Raw genomic sequence first — 23,822 nt, 5'->3', positions numbered from 1 at the left:
CAAAGGTCTTGGGAAAGCTCAAAAGTCCTCTTTGGGATGTTCACAAATTCTTCCTTTTTACATGCTGGCTTTTCTAATTGAATCCACCATTCCTGGAACATTTAATAATAATAATAATAATAATAATAATAATAATAATAACAATAATAAACATCTTTTATCCATTTGCCTTTCCATTTCCTTCAACGATGGATCCTTGCTACATGGAACTGGTGGCAACAACCTTGACAAAGCTCAGACATCCTCTCCAGAATGTTCCCGAATGCCTCATAGACATTTGCATTCTCCAATAATGTAATCCATTACCCTTAGGAAGTTTAGAAGTAGCAAACACTTATTAAATAGGCTTTTATTTTATTTAATTGCCAGGATGGAGATAGTTTGATTTTGGGCTACATTTCAGTAAAATCCTTTAGCTGTGCTGCCAGGGTAAATCATACTTCTATAGATTCCTTTCCAGGATAAATCTGATCTCCATGTATCGTTTCTAGAGAAGTTCCCAAACCTGACACATGAAGGGTTCTTAGCAAACAACTTACTTGTGAGTTTTCCTATGTAGTGACTAAAGAGTACCAGGAGATGGACCTGTTTAGAACAGTAGTAAGAGTGGCAACAGCAGTAAGGAATCTAAAATTTAGATTGCGGTATCTAAAATTTATCTTTTTATGCCTTTATTTTTGAGATGGGGTTTGTATGTATGCATCAGTTAAATTTACAGAGATCTACCTATCTCTGCATCCCCAGTGCTGAGATTAAAGGTGTGTGTCATCACGCTCAGCTTGAATTTCCTTGATTTGTCCTTCTTTCTTTCCTGACAGGGTTTCACTGTGAAGTCCAGGCTGGCCTTGAACTCACTGTTCTCTTGCCTCACTTTCTGAGTTACAGGTGGGTTACAGGTGTGAGTGACTATATCTGGGTTAGAATGTCTATAGTTAGTTCAGTTCGGTTGAATTTGTGAGTGTTAATTTAAATCACATTTCCAGGTTGATCTAGAATGATAGAAACTCAGCGAAATGTTAATTTGTTCTTTTTCCCCCATCAGTTTGATCATATGGTCATTTTAAGTCAATCTTTAAAAATTTTGTATTTTCAAACTGAAGAGGAAGTACAGCAGCTAAAAGCACTAGCTATTCTTGCAGAGGACTTGAGTTTTGTTCCCGAACCCATAGAATGCCTAAAATTCATCTGCAACTCCAGTCTCAGGAGAAATGATGTCCTCTTCTGGCCTTTGCAGGCACCAGGCATGGATGCGATACATAGATAGGCATTTAGGAAAAAACACTCATACATATAAAATAAAAATTAAAATTAAAAAATTATTTTGAATGTCAGTCTCTAAAAGTCAAGATCCATGACATTATGTGAAATAGAATGTTTCTTCTTTTATAACAGGGTTGAGAGTGCAGTCTGACAAAATGCTTTTTTTTTTTTTTTCATAAACAGACTGAGAGAAAAAAATTCATTATTGCTAATGAATTCAGAGATTTTGCTTACTGGAAGCAGTCAAGTAGTCTGGTACAACAACACACATTGCATTTATGAACCATAACATTGCTAGGTTTGTAATATAAGAGCTGCTAAATATATTTTGAATATCACAAAGACTGGGTTTCTTGCCTGGAGCATGTTCTTTGTGATAGCCTTCATCTCATATTCTTATCTTATTCATGAGGAGTAGTGAATCTCAATAAAACCCATGGATTGTGTTATGTTTAAAGGTTCCTTACTGAACCAATATGTTCACAGATAAGATCAATAATATATGTGTAAACCTTTGAAATTTGGGTTGGAGAGGAAGCTGCCCTAATAAAACTCTGCTACAGAATTTTATACAACATATAGCAGCCTTTTAATTTTATATTCAGGTCCTGAAGGACCAAGAGATAAAGTGAGCACACCTGCAGTCCTCTGGATTAAACCGTGATGGTCTTATGCAAAAGCCTAAAAGCACTTGAGTTTTCTGTGTTGGAGAGGCTTTACTGTTTACTCACTCCATTTCTTTGTTAAGAGCCTTTGCTGAATGATAACATTTTGAATTAAAAGTTTCGTGTTTACACCTATTTAGTTGAACCATTAGTTCAAGATGCAGGGAAAGGGCCGTAGCTCTGCAGCGTGCTTCATTCAATACTTTCTTAAAAATTCTTTTTTTTTACAGTCTTCCTATCTAATGCTGTATTTGTAAGGCCATCAGTTATCAAGCCATGTAAGTGCTAAATTCCTTTTGAAGCTTTCAAGAGGTATTTTAATTAAGTTTTCAAAATTGCTTTTGGATCATATTCGCGATTCTTTGGTGCTTTATTTCCATTAGCAAAATAGTAATTAAAATTAAATTTTAAAAGAAGTAACCGCAGCAGGTCATTCTTTTATTAACTTGAGATAGATAATGAACCTGTCCTATATAAAGACGAAGCCAGATCTGCAGGGAGACTGGGGAGAGTGTATTTTAATTAAGGTAATCTTTATTTACACCTAACAAACAGCATTGCTACTTAGAAATTTAAGATCTTAGTGATGCATATTAGCATATCACCTTGACAAATCTAATAGAGATTTAATACTTGTGTTTTAAGGGGAAATTCATCATAAATTAAGAGCATTCACACAGTAAATTTCAAGGGTGTTATTCTTTGCAGAGTTCTTCCATAATTAAGGAACACATTACACATTAAAATTTTATACTTTTCGTGCTGCTAGAATGCACTTGCTCTGTTACTAAACGCAGCTTCAGTTTTAGCTGTGCACGACCCCACGGAAAAGTCCAGCTTTAATAAACATGTAATGAACGGACTGGCGCTAGGTGCCCCTCCCCCTCCCCGCTTAAATCTGAGGGATGGAGTGTGTGTTTACAGAATGTTTAAGCATGCAAAATGCAACCCCGAAGATATCTATTTGGTTGGATGGAGAGTATTTAATCATTTAAAAAGTAGGCCGAAGAGACTTAGCCCAACCACAGTGGTAAACAGCTATGAGCTGCAACATATATAAATTAAGTGTTCACTAATTGGGGTGTGGATAGAAGCCATCCTTCAGCTAAGTGTTTCCAGTATTAGTATCTACTCTAGTTAAAGGAGATAAGGAGTCCATTTTAATTAAGAATGACAACTTTATTCTCAAGGTTCCTTTTATTTTGATGGTTAATAAGATAATTTCATCACTTGCATGTTACTGATCTAGAGAGATAATTTTAGGGAGTGGTTGAGGGAGAGTTTTAGCGGTGAAGTTTTCCTGAGGTCGTATGTGTTACTGACCTGTGATGGCCTCTGTCATTTAGACACCTTCACCGGGGAATGACTTAGGCGTGAGGACCTATACTCTCCTCATTATCTTCTTCTAGAAGTTAGCAAAATGCCTTTGCTATCTCAGCGAAGAGGTAGTAACCAGGAGTGTTTACCACCAGAGTGGAGAGTTCATTGTCTCCTCTAGTGTGTTGTGTTGTGTTGTGTTGTGTTGTGTGTGTGCTGAAAAGCTTCTTACCAGCAGGGAATGGAAGTGTTAATTTAAGAACCATTTAATGAAGGTGGTCTTTCAGAGGGATCAGTCAGGTCATCTGTACCCTTGCCCATTTTCTTTTTCTCTGTTAATATCATTTTTAAAATTATTTATACAGCATTCTGCTTGCGTACCAGAAGAGAGCACCAGATCTCGCCATAGATGGCTGTGAGACACCATATGGTTGCTGGGAATTGAACTCGGGACCTTTGGAAGAACAGCCAACATTCTTAACCTCTCCAGCCCCCCTTGCTCATTTTCAACCCAGTGCTGCATCAATTTTAGCAGTAAATTGAAGATGTCTAGTTGCTTACTTTAATCATTTTTGCAGCCAGTACAGAAGGTATCATTTTATCCTTTTTTTACAAACCGGTTTGTATTCAGATCTATCTTCGTTACTCAAAATTGGTTAAATGTACAATAACTACAATATATTAAATTTGAGTTTGCCTCACAAATAAGAGTAATAAAATGATATTCAAATTCCTCCTCCATTAGAAGGAACTGAAGTGGGGATTTTGGGTGCCTAAGGACTTTTCAGTTGTGAGTTCAAACCTCCGTATTGTAATTGCTGAATGGATGATTCCTGGCCTCATTGCCCACATTTGCCCAATGAACATAATGTCACAAGGTGTGGTGGTTTAAATAAGAATGGTCTCCGTAGGGTCATAGATTTGAATGCTTGGTCACCAGGCAGTGGTGAAAGGATTTGAAGGGATAAGGAAGGTATATAACCTTGTTGGAGGAAGTCTGTTGCTGAGGGTAGGCTTTGAGATTTCAGAAGCCCATGGGCAAGTCCAGTCTCTTTCTTTTTGCTGCCTTTGGATCCAGATGTAGAACTCTCAGCTACCATGTCTGCCTGCATGCCACCACACTCCCTGCCATGAAGATAATGGACTAAACCTCTGAAACTGTAAGCAATCCCCAATTAAATGCTGTCTTTTATAAGAGTTGCTGTAGTCATGGTGTCTCTTCTCAGCAATAGAACACCGATTAAGGCACCAGGGTAAGTATTTCTTGATTTCCTCACATTAAAAGGGCATATTAATTTGGAAGCTTACCTAGTGATTTCATGGGCAAAGATTGTGGCAGCTGTTCTTCCTGTTTTACTAGCATTGCTGACTTCTCCCCTCACTATTACTTATGAGCTGGAAATTGAAAGCCTGTAAGTTAAAGTTAAAAGGATTAATGTGCAACAAATACTAAATAATGAGAAGCCAAAAATGAGTAATGGGCAACGAACAACTCATTGGAGTCACTCAGGCAGTGGGAAGAATGGAGTATTCGTGTGTGGGCTAGAACACCGAGTCAGTCAAGGATGACTCAGAATTGCCATAATGTCAAAGAACGTACCACTCAGTGACTTAGGGTAGGACTACTTTCAGGATATTTTTCTCTTTGGGGTACAGGTTTTAGATGTTCAATAATGTTTGGTGGTGGGAAACTGGTCAACTAATGCTCTAAATTGAAGGTGACCACATCTGCCTTCCAAGATGAGTGTAAGCTAAAAATGGTGCCCAACATTTCCCATGTATCAAGTAATGGTCCATTTTGGCATTTCATTGTTCTTTCTTCTTTTCTTTTGAGACAGGGTCTCTCTACATAGCCCTGGCTGCCCTGGAACTCACCATGTAGACCATGCTGGTCTTGAATTCACAGAGATCCATCTGCCTCTGCCTCCCAAGGGCTGGGATTGAGCCACTACACCCAACTACTACATCTTTATTACACATTTAATTATTACTACAATCTCATGATTCTGTCTTTTATGGAGGCACCTATCTTATGTATGAGAACAACAAGGTGCAAAGAAGATAATAGTACACACAAGATGGTCTGGTCATATTTTACAGCATTAGATAGGAAGACCATTATGGTCTGGTCATAATCCAGACCACCTGGCGCCATGACGCAGGCTACTGGTTTTGTTGCTTTTCAGCTATGCATAATGCATATTCTGTAGGCTAAGGAGAGAAGGCCTCAAGTCAAGCATGGAGCCTGTATCTTTCCTTCCATCATGTGTCCTTTTTTTTTTTTTTTTTTTTTGCAGAGTGCGCCTGTGGGAAAGGATATGAGGAGAACAGCCATATGTGAGGTGCCCTGGATGAATATATTCACTTGTGTCACCTTAGAGAACTAAGACTTTCTGGTGTCCTCATTTGCTCAGACACTTAAAACTCAAGCCCTGCTTCATGCTCAGTTATCTCGTTGGCCTACCATGTCCTGGGTTTCTGAGGTATGGGTTTTATACTTGTGCCTGCAAACAGTTATGAATTATACTTCTGATGTGCCCATGTTCCCTCACAGCTGGGAGGTAAACATCTTTGTGTGGGTGGAGGCTCACTGCATGACTCCAGAAATATTTTTATACCCAGTCATTTCCCTGTAACACCTATGATGACACATTTTAAGAGATGCTAATAATTGAGCCGACTTTGGAAGGACAATCCTAGCTGTGCTTTCATGTAGAAAGAGGTGAAGGAGTTCACTTATTCGCTTTAATAAGCACTTCTGTAATTTCTTCTTCAGGGCAGGTTCTCTGCCGGGGTAAAGTCATTTTATTTATCCCTCCTTTTTTGGTGTTTGTGTGAGAGAGCATGTTCTGATGGTGTGTCTGCTTACGTGCTTGTGTGTAGGCCAGAGGAAGAGATCTGATGCCCTGTCCACCGCTCTTCACCTTGTTCTCTTGAGGTAGGGGCTCTGATTGAACCTGAAGCTAGGCTGATGGTCTTGGAGACCCAGTGATCACCTGTCTTTGCTCCTCATGGCGTTGGGGTCACAGGCATGTGGGCAGCTCCACCTGGATTTTTAGGCGGGTGCTGGGATCCAAACTCAGGTCCTCGTGCTTGCATAGCATACTGATACTCGTACACATACTCACCGGATCATCTTCCCAGAGGCCTCGCCACCTGCTTTTTGAGACAGAGTCTTTCTATGTGGCTCTGGCTGGGCTGAAATTTGCTGTGCAGTCCAGGTTGGTTTTGAACTTGCAGTGATCCTTTTCTCTTCCTTCCTCATTAACTGGGATTACAGGCAGGCATTCCCATGACTGGCTTACATTTCCCTTTAATGACTGGCGAGTGACGAGCAGAGGCTCTTTGTAATATTGCATTAAGATGGATTATGACCATGAGCCCGAAAAAAAAAAGTCAGGGATTGGGAGAGTGGGTGACAAAGTAGACTATGTACTTGTTGCTTATTCTGTACCAAAATCCTAACATGCATCATGCTACACTACACTCTAACTACACTTTAAAATTCTTTGAAGATGTTAGCACTTCTGGAAGGTTCTCTAATATATTAAATATTTATGTGTAGTATTATATTACTCATATCATATGACCTGTAACCATGACTGATGCTTATTTTCAAAGGGAAATTATTCTTTTTGTATATATAACAAAAACGTTGTCCCTGCCTTTTAGAAGTTTTGGGTTTAAAACGGATACATAGGGTTACATAGTAAGGACCCATCTCAAAACAAAACAAAACAAAAACAAGCAAAAACCAAAAAACAACAAGAAACCAAACCAAAACAAAAAACAACCCCAGATAAATAAATAAATCAGCCAGTACTAAGACTGAAGGAAGGGACAAGTAGCCACTACAGTTACAATATTGGGTACACAATCTGAATAAAACATTTGCTCTCCTTAATCATCATGTGTGTTAGTAACCTTTGTACTGGTTTTTGCAAAGCCAGAAAGGACTAATGGTTCATGTATACTGGGGTGAGACCAAACATGTCACAAAATCATGCAGTTCTTTGAACTGTTTTCCCCCTTTCTTCTTATTGCTGTCATGCCTTTTAATCTATGATTGCTGTTCTCAAATATTAACCTTTAAAAATTCACCGCACAGTTGGTCGTAGTGCTGCGGCCTGCCAGACTGCAGCATTCTGAATGTTTATAAGTTTTTGGGAATCCCCAAATGAGCCTGCTAAAGTCCTAGAAGAGAAAAGAGAGATTCAAATCATTGTTTCTCCTCCTGGTTTTGCTCTCAGACAGAGCAGAACCATCTAAAAGCAAATACACAGAGATGAGCCATCAGGAGGATAGGGGATGAGGGAGCACCGTTCTGCTTTGCTGAACGGTAGCAGGGGCAAGTCCAGTCGCCAGTCACCATGAGGTGTCTCGGTCTGAGGAGCATTTGTGTGGACTGCCAGTTGAAAGCAGTGACAGTGTTCCATTAGTAATGAATTATGGGAGTAATTTCATTAATTTCTTCACCCCAGTCAGTGCATATTAGTGTAAGTTACTCAGCCAAATATCAAAGGGATGGTTGTATTTTAACCTTTTAGTCTTTTGCTGCGCAGCCAGGAAGAGTGAAAAATAAATTAATGTAGCATTTCTTCAAAAAAAAAAAAAGACTGAAGATAAGGAATGGACATAATTTTTCCTGTTTTTAATTTAATAGCAGGTTTATAGTTTTATGCAAAACCATTCACATTACATTTGACCCTCTGGGAACTGCCTTTTTTTTTTTTCCTGTGGATATAATTTTGAGTCTTTAATAATCTGTTGTTAAATCCAGTCTGAGTTTGATTAATGAATTGTGACGAACCAGCACATTAATTTGCAGGTTTGGTCTAATGCCCTAAAAGACTGCTTTGTTGCCGGTGTTATTACTGCTAGACTGTGCAGGCAGAGCCATTGGATGGCAGTGTGCCCCAAATAATGGGCAGCTACAGTCATTGCAAAGTTCCAATGATGTAGCTCCAGCAGCAACTGTGGAGCGAGGTCATAAAAAAAGAAAATCTCGAGCTGATTCAGAGCCCTGAAATGGGGGCCAAGGATCCCAGGGTGTGGGTTGTCTCTGGATGAAAAACTCAGAGGAGTCTATAAACTTAAGTGGGGGTGAAAAAAACCCTCTTCATTGTGATTAACCTGTAGCAGAAGTGTAACATTCAGTGTCATATTGAACATAGTCATCAGCCACTGGATTATTCATCACACTTGTGACTTTGTCAGCTCAGGAAATTGTGGATATTTTCAGAACAAATCTCATAACCCCACACACTGCTTATGTCCCTTACTACCTCCAAGGTACAGGGGTCATTAGGACAACTCTGCAACTTGTTATTTAATATAATAAAGAGGTCACTCATTTAAGAAAAGACATAACATCACAATGTGTAGGTATTCTAGAGGCATAATTCTGCGGCATATGTACCCTGACCATGGGGAGAATCCTCTGAGGAAATTGAACTACCATGCTTTCTTTGCAGGCCGACAGTTTGCATGCTTCTCAGGGTCTGTTCAAACATGCCACCAGTGTGTCCAGCTGACGGCAGTGACAGAGCTGTGCTCCACCTTCTTCCCTGGAAGCTGCTGGAAGGTATGAACTATTTGTCTTATTCAGTGACATTTTCCAAGCACATATTCTATTACCCGACACACGGGAGGCACTTAGAAAATAATGAACACATGATGTCTTTAGGAGGAAATCAATTATTTTTTCTTCCTCTGAATGAATCTGGGTTTTAAAAATCATTTTTAAAAAATGAAATAAAATCTGGTACCCACATTCTAAAGCTTTTATTGCCTCATAAAAGGCCTTTACAAGGCATTAGAAATGTTTATAGGAGCCGCTGCTAAGCGGTTTATTGTCCAGCAACTCAGTTTATCAGGGCACTGTAGACGCTCATAACTGATTCATTTCAAAGCACTGCTATAATTAGACAAAGAGAACTGGGATTTTCCAAATGCAAACACAAAAGCAGAGGCACAAGAGAATTAGATGAGGGAAAAAGATTAGCATGTGGGTTGGGAGTGTGTGTGTGTGCGTGCGTGTATGTGTTATATGTGTTTGTGTGTGTCACTGTGCACAAAAAAGACCTAACCCAGTGAGAAAGTCTTTAGGGCTGCAAGTTGCCTTAGAGATTATTTTTCAATTTAATTTAACAAGTATTGAAACTGAAGCACAAAGAGGTTAAATGACCAGTGACCTCCTAATTGCTAAATCCAATAAACCCCTCTCAGACCTTATCTTATTTGACCACACTATTGCATTTCATGCTGTTTACCTCTCCCTTGTTCCAGGAGCGCATGCATGAGACTGTTTCTGCCACCCAGAAAGCCTTGCTCTCTCACTCCCACCACCCTCCACCCTCCACGCTTCTCTCAGAGAGGCTCATCTTTTACGTACTTCTGATCACCGCTTCACGATGCTTGTTCTAGTTCACTGTTTCCCAATATTTCCATGATTGCTTCCTTAAACAGCCTTTATGAAGCTATTTCTCTACCTTGCTTTCCTTCAGTTTTCTCCCTCTCATCCCCTTTCTGGTGGAATTTCAATACCAAGGAGATAGCACGTACCTATTTATATTTTGCCAACTGTTGGAAAAAAATTATATAGCTAAATCTTTCCCCACCCTTAGTAAACACTTCTTTTAAGCAGAACTCAAATGTGATGAAGGACTTCTACTATCTAGAACCATTTCTCTAAGATCACGTTCCGGCCTTCCATGAGAGCTGCTTCTTCCTCAAATTCTTGTTGCCATGAAATTAGTGTGTTCATTTCACTTGCTTCTAACTGCAGGGGAGCTCAGCAGCAACACACTGCTCTGGATGGTGAGCTGAGATGAAGCTGTCTTCTCCTTAGTCTTGGTCAGAATGGACAATCCTTGCAAAATGCTGCTTGCGTGGCAAATCTCAGAAGGGTCTATGGTGTCAGCATCCCCACACAGCAACCTGTAGGGGTAGGGATGATGGCAGTATCTGCTGGCTGTCGATGATGACTGTGTTTGATGGTCTTGACCACATGTCTGCTGGAGTATTAGCCTGGCTAAGTGTGCCCTGAAGCAGTATTTTGGGGGCGATGTTACTTCTTCAACTCTTGTTTTGGATAGCTGTGTTCTCTGTGACATCCTCTACTGACCGTCAAGATCAACTAGTCAGTTTTTGAGAAAACACGAATCTTAAAATTGTCATATCTTCGGGTAGATGAATTTTTAAGCATCAGTATGGCATGCTATTTACATATACCTCTTATACCGGAGCCTTTCTGTGTCCTTATAGTCAAAAGTAAAGACTGCTCCATAAGATGGACTGTTAGTTGGTACTGTAACTAGCCGAGTCATAGGCCCTGGGGAAGAACCTTCTATGATTCTGCTGGATAGAGTAATAAGCTCTCTCTTAAGTTCCTGTCTCCCTACTCATAGATTACTGTATCTCTCAACCCTCATCAGTAAGTGGTGATTAATACAGAGCCCCTCAACTGGTCAACATGTAGAGAATAATGGACTAAATGGGACACCTACATCACACTTCCCATACAGGTCAGGGATTCTCATGGAAGAAAAGGCAGCAACCCTGTAAGAGCCAGAGGAAGTGAATGTCTGCAGCAGAACAGCATCTGTCGCATGTGAATGGTTTCACACGTGGACTTACAATGGCAAACCGCAAGCCTAGGACCTATACAAGATCAAGACAGTCGAACTCCCAGCATGGATGGGAGAGGGGCTCAGGAAGCGCCACCCCTATCTGAGGAGCTGTTGGCAACTGACCGCTAAATGGGAGAGAGAGAGGGAGAGGGAGAGGGAATGTTCTTTCCCCAGGATGAAGATCCTGAGAGATGACTCATGCTCCAGAAGATGGTCCTATATTCTTGCAAATGCAGACAGGACTAAATGGACCCAATGGCTATTAAAGTATATATGTGTGGTTGGGAGGGAAAGGTTATGGGGAGTGAATAAGAGAGGAATGGGAGGGGGAGGAGCAATTCAAGTACACTATCTGAACATATGGACACTAAGTAAAATATTTAATGAAAAGAAGACCCTTCAACATTTCTTTTATTATTGATATGCTGAAATCAAATCTTTTTTTTCAGTACTTCTAAATGTGAATAATATTTACCTGAATATAGAGAACTACACGACAACAATTTCTTCCCAACTTTAAAGTATCATTTTGTTTTCTGGCTTCTGTGGTTTTTGTCGAGAACTTATTTGAAGCTCTTGTGAAGGTAATAGTTTTTCTTTCTTATTTGCTGTTCATCCCTATAGTTCCAGCTCTATATTTGTCAGTTAGCTATTATCCTATGATGTCACCAATAATGTGTTTATCTTGATTTGGTTTTGACATCCTGTATGTCCAATGGAAAATTCTCATTCGTTATCTTTTCAAACGGTGGCATTAGTGTGGATTTTCTTTCTAATATACTTCTGGCACACTTCCATTACTGTTCTGCCATTTCTCTTATGTCTTTTGCATCTTTATCTGTGTCTTTTTTTGCTTCTTTTTTGTGGTGTTTGTAAGTGTATGTGTGTTTATGTAGGGATGAATAAATGTGTACATACGTGTATGAAGGGCAGAGGGCAACATGGCTGCCATTTCTTAGCTGATGCCTACCTTGTTTGTTGAGGCAGTGTGTCTCACTAGCCGAGAGCTTGCTAAGAATGTCCAGTGAGCTCCAAGAATCCTTTTGTCTCTAACCCCCACCAAGGCAGAGCTTAAAAAAGTGCAATATCACATTTGGCCTTTGTATATGGGTTTTGGGGATAAAAGTTTTGTTCTCATATCCACAAGGCAAGCTTTTGTTGTTGCTGTTGAGAAATTACCTCACCCTGAAGTATAATGGACAACAAAATCATAAAGCTAACCTCTTCTCTCCCTCTATTTTTTTGTATTCAACAAATATTGATTAAAGTAGGTGCTGAAGATGACTCACTATCCGGAGAAGGATTCTACCTTGTTGGAGGATAGAGCTAGAAAGCAGGTTGGAATTATAAGACTTAAAAGCCCTTGGTATTTTTGATGATTGAGTCAAACAGGCAATCACACATATCAGTTCTGACTCTTGGTGATCTTGGATAATTTCTCACATGCAATTCAGTGAATCCCATTGCTGCTATATGAGATTTTGGTGTCAGACCCCTCACTCTGCAGGGGATTTTGAAAATTGGTCAGTTTCTTACATGTCATTACTACAGTGGGAGTAAGGTGCAGTGGCAGGAAGCACGACCCAGGAAGGAGGGGGGAGCCACCTGTAGCCCTCTCTGTTTCCCCCGGCTTCGCACTGCTTCCTTTTGGAGAAGTACCTTCTAGATGCCTACTCCAGGAAATACGTCAAGCCCAGTAATCAGACACAGTTTCGTCGGAGGAGCTCCCAACTCATGTTTCTTCTCACTTCTACAAAAATGGTTCTCGTCGGGTCATCTCGATCTGATTCGAGGTGTGTGACTACGCCACAGACACTGTACATAAAGCAATCTGGGTTCTGACTGGTGATAAATTGCTAATCACCTACCCGGCTGAGCCAGTCCACGGAGCGGCAGTTCATATTGTGAAACTTCAATAAGGTCGGCTGTCAATGCGGTAGATATTGTGGGTGAACACCCTGATCTCCCCTTGTAATCCTTGGAATCTCTGCTGTCCATCACTCCATAATACATTTGTTTAGCAGGGAAATAGGCTCCTAAAAATCTCACCATCAAAGTAAGCCTCAACGCCAGCATTTCTAAACCTGACACACAGGTCTCAACAATGCTGCCAGAACGCTATTTAGCTTTCAGATTTAGTGAGGGGTTATGAATCTACAGAAGTAATGTCAAAAGATTGAACGGTGTTCTCCTTTGTTTCTCTTGGACGATAAATAAGTCCCAGAAGCACTTGCTTCCCCTTCTCTCTCAGCCAGCAGTTGAGTAGTGTGTTTGGGTCTTAAGTTTCCCCTTTCTCTGACAGGTCTAGATATAGACTCAAAAGCTAGCCAGATTTTTCTACTGCTAAAACTGTAAGTGATATAAAGGAGAGGAAGAATTAGCTTTATTTTATAAAGGAAGATACAGCTTTATTTTTATAACTGGAAACAAAGGGCTGAGGGTGTAGATGGGTGGAAGATCGCTTGCCTGTTCTGAGCTAGGCCTTGGGCTGGCTTACCAGTGCTGAAAAACAAGTAAACAAAAGTAGAATTGTCAAAAGCAAGTAGTCCTGACATTTTTTTTTAAATCCAGGAAAAAGAATATTTACTTATTTTTTTCACTTAGTTTCGCTGTCTCAGTATTTCTTCCTGGAGAACTTGTGTCCCCTAAACACTCTCTCAAGAGCAGGACAAGCCATGGTTCTAGTTAGCATTTCCCAGGTGTGACTTTGGGAAGAAGACATTTGCTCTTTGCTTGGTATATTTTGAATTTATATGAACATTCTAATGAATGATCTTATTGTGTGTGGTTCAATTTCCCTGGGGAAGAGTTTTCTTCTATTTAATCTCAGGAAATAGGATCAGCTCTGCCAAGGTATTATAGAGCCTAAGGAAACACTTCCTGTATTTAAATTAAGAGCTGAAAGTTGCCTAAAGGGGTCTCACTAATTAGAATTCCAGTGGAGCAAGCATTGGAAGGTTGCAGACTGTATCTACATGCACCTCTCTTCCACTCCTGGTGGGAATTTTGAAGGGATTTTGCATAGTTTCCCTAGGCGATCAATTACAGACCCTCTTTTCCCAGTAATTTTTGAATTCATTATTCTTAAATATCAAAATGCATAAAGGAAAATATATCCTTTAAGCTATGGTATAAAACACTGTGATTCAGCCAAAAGGTTTCTTAGAGCTTGGACAAAATATATATATATATTGAGGTTTTCTTGTCTTCATTCAGATTGGCCTTAGAATGGAGTCCCATTTTTGTGGAAAATTGACTTCTTTTCATGACACCAGACTCTTTGAGGACAAGGACACATGTGTGACATTCCTGAATTGCTCTGTGCATACTATTTTTATACAAAAATGGACTTCTAAGATATTGTAGTTAAATATGATAATGTCTATTTTTCTTGAACATTCTTCTCAGAACTGCGGGCCCCAAAACACTAGAAATGGAGTTTTAACAGGTGAGTCAAATCTATTTAAGTTATAATCAGGGAAAGTTTTTTAAAAATTTCTTTCAGCATGTATTTTCAGTCCATCCACACTAACTGGATTTTATGTGAGCAGTGGTAGATTCAACAGTTCTGACCTTTAAACTTATTTGTAAGTCAGGGAATGAAAAGAAAAGGTGGTAGATGAGGAAAGACCAAGTTCCTGAAGCCTTTCTTGTTTAATAGGAGAAAGGATGGATTCCCCAGTGGGACCTATTGAGACATGATGGAATGAATGTTCCTGAAAAGGCTTGTGTGTATCCTCTCATGAAACCCACTGGCCGGAGATGACCTCTGCTTCCCACCTAGATTCATATAGCCTTGGAAGTAGCATCCCACTCCTGCCTGCTCAGCAACCTTTGGAAAGAGGTCATACATCACTGGAAACCCTCAGCTGACATTTGTCTCTATTTCTCTAGGCAAAGCAAGCATTTACTTTTCTTTGTTTTAGGAATTACCCTCTGGAATCAAGCAGCTGTTGATTAGCGTGATGGAAAATGATGGTTATTAAGTTCATTTCTTTGTCTTCTCATTTTTTGAAAATGATTTGTCTTACACATTCAACTTCAAATATCAGTTCTAAACTTCATAAACTTAAACTTACTGAGTTTGAGACCATTGTTTCCAGTGAATTCTGGGATATGTATGAAAAGGTAAATAGCAAATTATGGAGAATGCCTTAGTAACTTTTTAGATACAAATGTATTTTTAAAAATAATCTTTTTTGTTTTGTCTTTTCACTTTATATCCCAATCATAGCCTGCTCTTTCCTCCTGGCCTCTCCTTTTCTTCCTATTCTCCTCTATTCCCCCTCCTCTACTGCTCAGAAAAGGGGAGCCCCCCCACCCCAGCACATCAAGTTTTATCAAGACTGAGTGAAGAGGTTCCACAGTGGCCTGGCAAGGCAGCTCTGCCAGGGGGAAGTGATTGAAAAGCAGGCAACAGAGTCCATATCAGTAACAGCCCCTGTTCCCCTTACTAGGGACCCATAAGAAGAGCAAGTTGCCCACTGGGTACATATGTGTAGGGAGCAAAAATCATCTTAAAAATACAAATTAGCTGTACTTCTTCATTGAATAAGCGGCTCTTATTTTGATAATTTTCCTTATACCTGATATGAAAAATGACTCCTTAGATAAAGCAGTTCTGAATTTATGGGCCGTGGCCCTTTTGGGTTGAATAACCCTTTCACTGGGGTTGCATACCAGATATCCTGTAAATCAGATGTTTACTTTGAGATTCATGACAGTAGAAAAATTACAGTTATGAAGTAGCAATGAAAATAAATTTATGGTTGCGGGTCTCCACAACATGAGGAACTGTAATAGAGGGTCACAGCATTAGGAAGGTTGAGAACCACTGTCTTAGATGATACATTATCCAGTTACAGCGTAGAGCCATGCAACTGGGAGCACCATGAGTTCTCCTTCAAAGAAGTCTTGACAACTGAGGGTTCAAACATTTGCTCAACTGATGTTGGTTGGAAAGGCCTTGGCACACAGAAGATCCTCAGTCAATATTTACTCAGTGATTAAACTGGAAAAGCAGCTGAATGCTTTTAATGAGGAGGGTTTTGATGCTAGCTCCACGAAGGATGGCAAGAGCCAAACTCATCTGTTGAGGAATCCACAGAGGGGAGGATGCTTGAGTTGGTGTGTGAGCAGCACGGTCTTATATCTAGCCCAGGCCCTGCTGCGCATTTTTGGCCTGTGGAGTTGTCGGTGGAGGGTGGGTCGAGGTCAGCTGCCTCTCTGTAAAGGGAAGGGTAGTTAGTGGTTAACAAGATGTGATTTTCTTTTTCAAACTCATTCTTGCAAAGAAGTGTTGTCTACACAGTATTGAAAAGTAGACCATCATGGGAAGGATCTAAGGAAGGTGCCTTATGCTAGTTTGCTTTGCCATCCTGTGGTTCCCACAGCATAGTTTGAAATTGGTTGGCCATAATAATCTGTCAGGTCTCTCTCCAGCTGTGACATCCAAGGGCAGTGTTAATAATCAGTGTCACAAGGAGATGTCTGGATGCCTGTGGAGGACACTTGAGGACACCCTTTGAGAAGCACTTCTTCAGAGTGTCATCCGGCCCCTCAAACCTGCTTTGGTCCTTGTAGTCTCCAGCTCAGCCATGCCGAACTCTTTGTCGTCTCCTGAACCTGGAAGTTGGGTATTGTCCGAGCCTCCTCAATCATAGTCCACATCCAATAAGTCAGCAATTACCCTCGGATCCAAATACTTGCTAAATTTTCCAGCCTTATTTCCAGTCCCAAAACCCAGGCCCCCTCTCATGCCTTGGGGCAGTACCAGCAAACTGTGGGTTGGCAGGTCCCTCCCGGATACAGCGGATCGCTCCTCTGCATAGTGCCTCTCGCAGTTCCTAAGACAAACCCAGTCTTGCCTGGAGAGTAGAGTAAGCTCACCAACGATGGCCTCACCCACCTCCCCAGCCTTCTACCTCTGCCACCATCTCTCAGGCTCCAGAGAGATCAGGTTGCTTCTGATTCTTTGGTGTACAGTATTTTGACTGAGAGTCTTTTATCTGCTTGGGATCAGAAATCTTTCAGATTTGGGAGTTTGTTTGGATTTCGGAATATGTATATAGACCTTTCTAGTTAGGTATGACTAATCTGAAAAGCCTGAATCCAAACTGCTCTAAAATCAGGAGGTTTGAGTCATGTTGGTGGTCAAAACCTTTCACAGTTTAAAGCATTTTGGATTTTGAAATTTTATATTCAGGCTGATCAACCTGTATCACATAGTTTTATATCACCATTCCGTGGCTCATGGTGATTTTATCTCTATAATTCTTTCTTGCCCCAGCCTCCAAGGTTCTGGAATTACAGGCATGAGCCATCACTTGTAGCTCTAATTTATAACATTTCTTTAATCTCTGCAGAGAGCCTATAATGACCCTTTGTTAGTGTCCCACTCATTAGGACTTCATCTGACTACCATGTTATACTAAAATGATCCATACAGAACTATCTCTTCTACTACTCTATGATTCAGTGAATGACATCACTTTTATTTTTATTAAAAATTTCCTCTTAAATTTATTTATTTTAATTATTAGATAAGATTGTATCATGTCCACGATGGAAGGGGTCTAGGGGCAAGCAGAAGGTTTTTGTGAAGTACAATATTTAGAGAATTTAAGAACCAAACTTTCAAATTAAATGTGTTTATTATCACAAAGCTATACTAAGCTTTAGATGCGCTCTTTTCTTCTTAAAATTCTGCTTCATTTGAGGAGAGAAAAGTAAATCGGATGGTGGTGGCATACGCCTTTAATCCCAGCAAAGGCAGCTAGATGTCTGTGAGTTTGAGGCCAGCCAGGTCTACAGAATGAGTTCTAGGATAGCCAGGGCTACAAAGAGAAACCCTGTCTTGAAAAACTGAGAGAGAGACTGTAAATGTGAGCAATTTTGGACATTCACTCACAGAGGCCTCTGGTCTTTTGAGGTTGTTTCTTTGTCCTAACATGAGCCTCATATTTCCCGATGCTGACACACTTAGGAATTTCTTGCCATGAATGCTAAGAAAGACGAAACTCCAGGGAAAACAGAGATGGACTTAAGACCCTTGTCCAGGGCCCTTCGTGGAGTGCACACAATTAACTCTTGACTGTTTTCTCCAGCCATCAGGTGACCCACGGCTTGTCACTGGGTGGGAGAAAGGACAGTCACAGCCTCTCAGACGAAATCTGGGGTTCTTTTGTTATATCCAGATGAGGCTGGACCGTGTCATACTGGTATGTTTTCTGAGCTCTGACCCAGAGAAATCCCTCCTTTGTCACTTTGTATGGCTTATTTTGCTAAGTGACAGAGTTGAATCTGTCACAACATAAGCCAAAAAAAAAAAAAAAAAAAAAAAAAAAAGTGATTCTCCTGCCCACCAGTGTGGTGTCTCTTCCTTTCAACCACTCTGCAGTGGTCATTATTAGAGAGCAGTAATTATTCATTAATCTTCACACAGGAAATGAATGAGAGCTTTGCTAAGTGTTTACTGTTTAGTATGTGCACATTTTTTTCCCAAGACTTTAGCTCCTGACCCTGGCTGAAATTACCATTATGAGGCACTGAATTTGTACAATGGGCCGATGTTGTGGTCCATGACCCGTGGGAAGCTGCTCTGACGTGCACACTTTCATTTTACTGACTAGATGGAGCTGCTGGAACAGCAGCCCAGGCTGAAGCAGCCTCCGAGTTCCACCAGGGGCTGCTGTTGAACTTCTGAAAAGACTTCTGGAGAAGACGGTGGGGAGTGGTGAATGGGGAGGGAGGCACGGGGCTGGTGGAAAAAAAAATCTTGGGTGCAAAGCTGACATTTCTGTCTGAGGTGAGGCATGCTTTGCTGATGCCACACATGGAAGGTTTCGGAAGTGTCAGTAATAAATACTTCTATCAGGAATCTTCATATTCCACAGCTCTACTTATCAAACCCCAAGGAGACTCATACAAAGACATAGCTGTCAGGGGCTAATTTGGGATCTGAAAACGATGGTGGTTGTCAGGCATCGTTCCCCATGTGTGATATTTATCTTCTTTCACAAACAAACTGAGTGCAGGGTTTTTAATTAATTTCCAAGTGTCTCCCATGGTAATTCTCTCTCTAATATATTAATACAATGATTTAAGCCTTCATTCAGGAGCAGACTTTCGGTTGAAAATCACCAAAGGCTTAGATGGTGTTTAGTGTTATCAATAAGGTACACGTTCGTTGCTTTGCAGGGAATCAATAAAGTGGCCCTTTTCTCGTTTTCATTTTTAGAAGCATCAATGTTTTTTTTTTTTTTAATCTCTTTTAAGTATATTAAGGAAATCATAGGACCGCTGATTTTATTTTTCTCCTTTTGATTGGAGGGAGCTTTCAGGCTGTTTCTCTTATTGTTTGTAGAAGATGTGTGCCAGGAAAAGCTCTCGATTTGATGATGAATGAATGAATTTTTGAAAGTGTTCCCCTTCAGAAAAAAAACTTATTATATTATTATTTTTTTTTAAAGAACAAAATTCTCAGAAGAAGACCACAGAAAGGGTCACACTACTGAAGCAGGTAAATCAGGCAGTTGAACAGTGAGTTAAATCACCCTTTTCCCTGCCAGAGATTCCTCTCAGTACAAAGAATGAAATAGAAATAATAACAAATTGAAGGTATATTATTTGTTTCTAAAACAGTATATTTCACAAAAAATGAGTGTGTGTTAATTGGCCAGATTTAAACATTTCATGCTGTATCCATAAATCTATATTCTCGAAAGCATGCTGTATGCGATACAATTTTATCCATCAATTAAAATAAATGCATTTGAGAGGGAAAACTTCGAATGAAAATGAAAGTGACATTCTATCATAAAAGCTACATTTAGAGATTTATTTATTTATTTTCGGGCATACTTACATCTTTAATATTATTATACTCTTGGCTCAAAGGTTGCCTCAAATTTCATAAGAATTTTTTCCCCTCATTTCACCTTTAGCATATTTGATTACTGGGTGATAGGGCAGTTCTTGAAGAAATATTTATCTTTCTCTGAAAAAGACAGTCAAAAATCATTAGAGAAATTACAGCAATAAAAGAAACTCCCCAGAATTTATATGGGGCTTTTAATTACCTACAATTAAAATTTAAATCCTTAGAAATTCAGGAAACTATCTCCTATAGGTCTGGAGATTAAACGTGTCTTTTTTTTTTTTTTTCCCTGTGTAAGAATTTCACTCTTTCCCTTTCCAACCTGTCACATGAACATTTCCCCTAGATCCATTAGGCAAATTTAATAACCAAATATCTATCTAGTGAGAAACGACTTTTTAAAGTTCAGCTGCCCCGTGAATAATTTGTATCCTTTCACCCCTCACCCCCAGCCTGGCTGTGTGTAGGCTCCACAGAGTCAACCTTTTAAGCACAGATTGATCCTGGCAGCTTTTATTTTATGTGATTTCCAAGGATCGGTCTAGAAACGCTTCTTAATTGAAATAGTTCTCTTCCTCTGGCTTTTATTTTATTGTCCTTTCCTTCTTGACATCTTGTACCTCGCATCAGAAGCTATTTTAGACACATGAAATGACAGCTTCCTCGGAGTCCGACTATGGATCCTTATAGACCTGCACTTCCTCAAGCAGGCAAGTTGCTGGCGCCAGCTTCAGAGAAGCTTCCCCGGCATGATGGGCGAGTCACCTAGAAACGCAACCTGAACTGCAGGTTAATCATCCGGCACTGGCTTGTGTCAATTCTCCCCTGCCCTGCATCCTACCAAAGAGCAAAAAAGCCAAGAACTATTTTCTCTGTGCTATTTAATTTAACAGAATCTGGGCTCAACTTTCGTCAGAAATTATATTTCCTCTCGGCTGGGATGGAAAGGCTACTGTAATTTAGTAGTGCGTTGTAAAGAAGATCCAATGCAACCTCACAGCATCTTTTCTCCTCTTCTGTAGATGGGAGAACACAGAGTCGTTGCTGTGTGGCTCAGGCGAGCACAGATAACCCGTGTGTTACAGAGTAGAGAAGGGTTATTTGGAAACAATGTTTTTATATCAGGAGTAGAAATTAAAAAAAAAAAGGAAGCAAGATACAAAAGTATCGTAGGGAGAGGCCAACAGTTCAGTGGAGCAGACCCATCCTCACCAGAGCTAGAGAGCAAACATCTCTTAACCAGATGGTAACAAGATGCGTATTCTCCATTTGTTTTTCGGTTCTACCTGAGTCTTTGTAACTTTACAATGTAAGATTCAGAAATTGGAGCCAATTACCATAATATGTGGTGGTTTGCTGGGAACATGTTCTGCCTCAGACAGTTAAAAGGGTTTACTGCTATTAGGAGCATGTTAATGCCCTTGATAATGTCTCTACTTGCTTTGTAATGTCTCTTGCTGAAGTATAGAATTCTTTTATCTTCTTATTACATTATGCAAAAACTTGAATTGAAAAGATATTTGCAGGAACATTTAAAGTAGTGCATCAATCAGCTTCAAAGAAGAGAAAATGTTCTCGGAATAGCTTATAAAAGGATAACTGTCACTTTTATTTTGGGTGAACAAAGGCGACAATGCAGAAAGCACTTTATTGTAAAAGCACACGGTGCGATTCAATAAATATGCCGTATAAATATAAAAGAGAAGAAAGTTCATAATTATCTCATGACTTAAATGTAATTTAAGTAATACTTTTAAAATGCAGCCGGCGACGAAGTACTCTTGCTACTGGGTCCTGAGTTCTAGCCTGTGAGTCCCCGTGAGGTGATAACTGTCTTTGATAACATAGGATTTGAATGGATTAGTCATGCTCTGTTTTTAATACTTCTCAGAACGACACAGAAAGGAGCGTGTGGGGAGAGCATTAGCAAAAATCTTAACAACCACTTAATGGCGTAAGCTCCTCAGAATAGGTTTCCTTATGTGCATGTCAGTTGTTGCTCTTCTTGTGGCTGCTGCTAAGGCAGCTTTGGATTTGGGTTTAACTGTATTGTCAGTTGGGTTAGCATTCCAGATGTTTCCTGTGTAGTTCAAGAGAAGTCTGTCTGCAGCATCGTTTCCAGACCTTTAGAATCAGGGCTGCTTTGATGCTGTTCCTTAAGGATACTCACACCTTCTTTAAAATGAAAGCTTTTTTTGTTTGTTTGTTTTAGCTTTATAAGCATGCTTTTGAAGCTCAGTTTTCTAATATGTTTCCCAGGTATTAATCCTCAAACTGCTGATAAATGCTGGAGAGATTACGCTGATCAGTAAAGTTTATGAAGCTACAATCTGAACTTTATTTTTATTTTATTTTATTTTTAGCACTGGTATGTGAGTTTAGAGCCTCTAATACACTCTAGGCAAAGGTTCTTAGGCTAAAGTCACGTCCTCAGACTGAACTATCTGTCTAAAGGAACTACTCAGATATGGCACCTGGAAAGCCTAATATACATGTTCACAATGGGCAGAACCATGCACAGAATCCAGGTTTTTCATAATGCATGTTTCTGTCTATACAGATGTACATCTAGATGTGGAGAGTCAGGTCCTATATGCAGAAGCTATGCGATGAGTGTCTGTTGATGAAGGTTAGAGTATTAAAAAAATCCTAATCAGCAAAACTGTATCTCTATTTTCTGACCTAACAAAAGGATTATATATATGCCTTATTAAATGTAGTGATATAATCTTTTCCAAGGCTCAGATTCTTCCAAGATTTAAAAAAAAATCATTTGAAGTCAAATATAACCAGGCTAATTCACTCCCTCACGGCACTGTGGCTTAGGAAATTATACTAATGCTATGACATTTCTGAGAAATAATGCTCATTTATTTAAAAACTACAAATATAGAACCTTATAATAAGAAATCAGCTCATGGCTTTGTGACACCATTTTGCTCACATCTTATTTCTCATAGCTATTGTACACAGTATCCAATTCATTGAAATAATTTTCTCCTCATTTCAGTGGGCCTCACACATTCTCTGTGGAGCATTATTCAGCCACTCCTCTAGAGATGCCCCATTTTCTCATCACTCCTTTCTCTTGGCCTGCTTGGGAACACTCTCATTTTGAGAGTACAAGGGAAATTATCTCATAAAAGAAATTTAATAACAACAAAACTTCTGAGATCCTGAAAATACAGACTTCTTAAGTTATTGAACTATGGGAAAAGCTGTAATTTATAACCGGTAAGTTAGAATGTTGTACACATCTGTGTACTGTTTCAGAAAATAAAGGTTGTTACCATAGCAACTGCCACATAATATGGAACATACGTTATTTGCGAGATGCCAGGCTTCGTGTTAAAAAAAAAAAGAAAAAACAACAACAACAACAACTCTTCCTCCTCGTGGCTGCTCCCTGGTGTTTCAAGGATCCCCATCTCCTCTTCAATATTATAAGGGTTTTTTTTTTTTTTCTGTTAGCGCTCTCATTTCCCCTCATTTTCATTTTTAATACTGTTAGCTCAGTCAGTAAGTTTGCATAGCACAGCTATGATCTGCTAAGACATTTTCTCACTCCACTTGCGTTTGGCTAATGTTTAAGGAATTCTAGGTATAGAAATATATCTGTATCTATATGTGGTAAAGATATGTTTAATTACTGTGAATATGACACATAAATGTACCTGCTGACGTTTTGTTTGTTTGCTCTGTTGAGTCTTTCACAGTTTTGAATTACATGACCATTACAGTATTTTGCCACTTAAAAAAAAAGATCACTTAGAAGTACATATTCACTCTATAAATGTTTTTTCACTTAAAAGTTTGTACAGTGCGTTCAATCTCATTTGAAATGAGCCATAATTTAGATAGTTTTGAATATTTTTACTGCATATTTTAATTTTTTGAGAATTTCATTCATGAGTACTGTATTTGCATAACTTCCACCCTCTACCTCCTCCCTCTCAATTCTCCTGTTTCCCTCCCATTCATTATCATTTGCTTAATTTTCTTTGTCACCCACGCACATATATGTATGGACATATGTGCGTATAAATACAACCAGCTGAGCCCATTTAGTAA

At 39.6% G+C, this 23,822-nt stretch overlaps 1 long non-coding RNA gene across 1 annotated transcript; it reads left to right on the top strand.

The window, feature by feature from the left end:
* The first annotated feature begins 5,559 nt into the window (after positions 1-5,559).
* LOC129692074 (uncharacterized) lies at positions 5,560-11,160 on the top strand. The gene is made up of 3 exons (XR_008722614.1): positions 5,560-5,725; positions 8,717-8,826; positions 10,769-11,160. It is a non-coding gene; the product is annotated as an uncharacterized LOC129692074 (long non-coding RNA).
* The last annotated feature ends 12,662 nt before the right edge of the window (positions 11,161-23,822 follow it).

The sequence above is a fragment of the Psammomys obesus genome, unplaced genomic scaffold (genome assembly GCF_907164565.1).
Source record: "Psammomys obesus unplaced genomic scaffold, mPsaObe1.curated_primary_1811, whole genome shotgun sequence".
In the NCBI taxonomy this organism is placed as follows: Eukaryota; Metazoa; Chordata; class Mammalia; order Rodentia; family Muridae; genus Psammomys; species Psammomys obesus.
The sequence above is the reverse complement of the archived record's forward strand: the minus strand, read 5'-3'. Positions and strand labels throughout refer to the sequence as shown.